The sequence below is a fragment of the Cynoglossus semilaevis genome, chromosome 18 (genome assembly GCF_000523025.1).
Source record: "Cynoglossus semilaevis isolate Cse_v1.0 chromosome 18, Cse_v1.0, whole genome shotgun sequence".
Taxonomy (NCBI): Eukaryota; Metazoa; Chordata; class Actinopteri; order Pleuronectiformes; family Cynoglossidae; genus Cynoglossus; species Cynoglossus semilaevis.
The window spans coordinates 11,642,149-11,645,282 of record NC_024324.1 but is presented as its reverse complement, the minus strand read 5'-3'; positions in this window follow the sequence as shown (position 1 = coordinate 11,645,282).

The following is a 3,134-nucleotide window of genomic DNA, read 5'->3' as shown; positions in this document are numbered from 1 at the left end:
TGCAGCTGCAGATGATGACAAAGATGAAGACCTAATGCTGAAGCTGAAGAAGCTGTCGGTGCAGGCGAGTGATGAGGACGAGGGTGAAGAACCAGGTATATTTCACGGCCTTTTCATCGAGACGTGCCTTAAGTCTTAAGGTGTTGGGTTGCATTTCATAGTTGAATGGTTTTGCCTTGTTGTTTCGCAGTCGTTGCACCAAGGAAAGTGTCGTTGCCCCAAGGAAAGGAAACAAGAAAAATGAGGTACGTTGTTACAACAAATTCTTTACGTTAACCCATTGACTCGTTGGTAACCATGTCTGTGGTTCTTTTAGGGCGGAAATATCTTTGCTGCTCTCAGTCAGGGCCAAAGTGACGACGACGTGGATGAGGATGATGACGATGATGATAAGCCAGTAAAAAAGGTACATAATTACACAGTACACACAGGGAAAATGTTCACTGAATTAGTCGGGGAAACATTTTTGGGGTCCTTGACGTGGTTATGTCCACATCTCAAAAACATAGGAAATGACTTGATTCATCATTTTGACAAACGTTAAACGATGTTAAAACTCAATCGTAAGAAGTTGGCAAATACTGTATGTAGTATGCCGCTATACGTGGAAGACAGCTTTGTTTACATTTGCCGGTTGTATGCATTACAATGGATTGAATGCATTCACTACATGTTTTTTTGGGAACCTTTTGACCTACATTATGGCTCCCGAGCTCAAAAATCGAATTACGATTACAACATAAGAATGGAACTCTTCAAAAAAAAAAAAAAGTCTTGTTAGTCTTCGAAATAGTCTCCCATGTTTCATCACGGTAGACTGGGACAGTGTCAACACGGCAACGGTAAACAGAATCCGTCATAGACGCACAATATTTGTTTATGTTAGTTTGGCATATTAGCGCTATTAGCATAATTATGGAAAGGAAAAGTTTGTGATTTTATGTGATATCGGTAGGAATTGTTATCAGTTTTTAATGATAACCCTGATTATGCAATTCCTGGAATCACTTTGTACACACAATGCTAATTTGTCAAATGCCTTTAGTTGGATGGATGAACGGATGTATATTAAAGTGAAAGTCACTAGATGGCAGCATTGCCGCTCATTTAATTGATCTCATACTCGTACAGTGGTTTGTACAGATAAATAAATAAATATTATTAGGCCTATATTGGTATCGGTTGATATCGGAATCAGAAATTAAGTGTTAAGCGGATGTCGACGAGAAGCTATTATCGGACATCCTTATTAGTGAGCAAGATAAAGCATTAATACTGAAGATTCCCTTAATAAGGGCTAATAACACAATTATTAACACAGGGACAAGAAAGCAATAGAAAAGACAAGTCGAGGAAGCAACAAGAGGTAAGAACCGAACACCTTGGTGTCACTTTTTCATTTTTTTTTTTTTTCATTATCGGCGTCTTTACATTTTGTGATTCGTTTGTCTACACAGAAAGGAAAACCTGAGGAGGAGGACGACGACGACGATGAGGACAAGGAAAGCGATGACGGCGAAATGATGATGGTTAGTTTCCCCGCTCCATTCAAAGTCGTTTATTACTGCTCGATTCCTGGTGCTAACTCTGAATCTTTCTCCCGCACTTCAGAGTGCTGAGGATGCCATCGCAGCACAGGCCAAGCAGGATGAGGAAGACCCGTACGCTAATCTCAGCAAAAAGGAGAAGAAGAAGAAAAAGAAACAGGTAATCACTTCCTTTTATAAGTAAACGGATTTCTATGTTGTAAACCAACTGGAAATAATTTTTATTTATTTTTTTCCCCTCTTTTCCAGTTGGAGTACGAGCGTCAGGTGGCTAGCGTTCGGGCTCAGAATGCCTTGGAGGGAGATTTCTCAGTTTCCCAGGCAGAGATGTCGTCCAGACAGGCCATGCTGGAAAACGCCTCTGATATTAAGGTTGGGAACGGAAAGTCCAAACTTGTCAATCAAACCTACCTTTTGTTCTAAGATGTCTGGTAAAAATTTTTTTTTTTTACGCCGAATGTGAAGTTAACGTGTTTTCTTTTGGTTTCAGCTGGAAAGGTTCAGCATATCCGCACATGGAAAAGAACTTTTCGTCAACGCTGATCTTCTCATTGTGGCAGGACGAAGATATGGTTTAGTTGGACCAAATGGGTATATATAAATAATAATGAAATTTATTGTGAAGTGTATAATCAGTCACTAGGTGGCAGCAACTATCAGTATTTCAATTTGCGGGGGTGTGGGTCAGGGAGTGAAAACATCTGTCCCCAAGGGGGTGCATGACAGAAGATAATTGAGAACCACTGAACTAGACTAATGAAATGAGCTGCAACGCTGCCATCTAGTGGCTTTCACTTTAATAGACAGCCGTTTATCCCCCAAACTATTTTTAGGGCACACATCATTAGGCGAAACCCAGGCATTGCATTTTACCGATATTACATAATTATGCTAATATCGGACGGCTGATATTATCGGACATCCGATATAATATTAACTGGAAGGACATGGTGTCCACGTCATACCGCTGTTGTATTTATTTTTATTCTTGGCACAGTTATGTCCATACTGCTGTATATTTTTCTATTGTGTTCTTTAGCATCGGTGTATTTGTTTTTGTTTTGTGTTTGTGGACCAATAGGAAGAATGTAATTTTTAACATATCATAGGACTTATATTTTTACCAAGACCCCCAAAAAACTCGGGATTAATTTATTTAGTAATTCTAGTATTTGCTTTGTTTTATCTTGTTTTATTGTCCACTATCGGCGGCTGGTTATTTGATCTATTGCCCCCTTGTGGTGTGTTTGTTTTATTACAGTAAAGGAAAGACCACATTATTGAAACACATTGCCAACAGAGCTCTCAGTATTCCTCCCAACATCGATGTGCTTCTGTGTGAACAGGGTAAGTACCGCCCTCACGGCATCATTCCCTTCGCTGTCCAGCTGATCTTGGACACTGACCCGGATGCGCATATGTGTGTAATTTCCATCAGAGGTGGTCGCCGACGACACCCCGGCTGTGCAGGCTGTGCTGAAAGCAGACACCCGCCGTCTGAAGCTCCTGGAAGAGGAGAAACGGCTCCAGGCTCGTCTGGAGAAAGGAGAGGACAACGTGTCTGAGAGGCTGGAGAAGGTTGGTGTG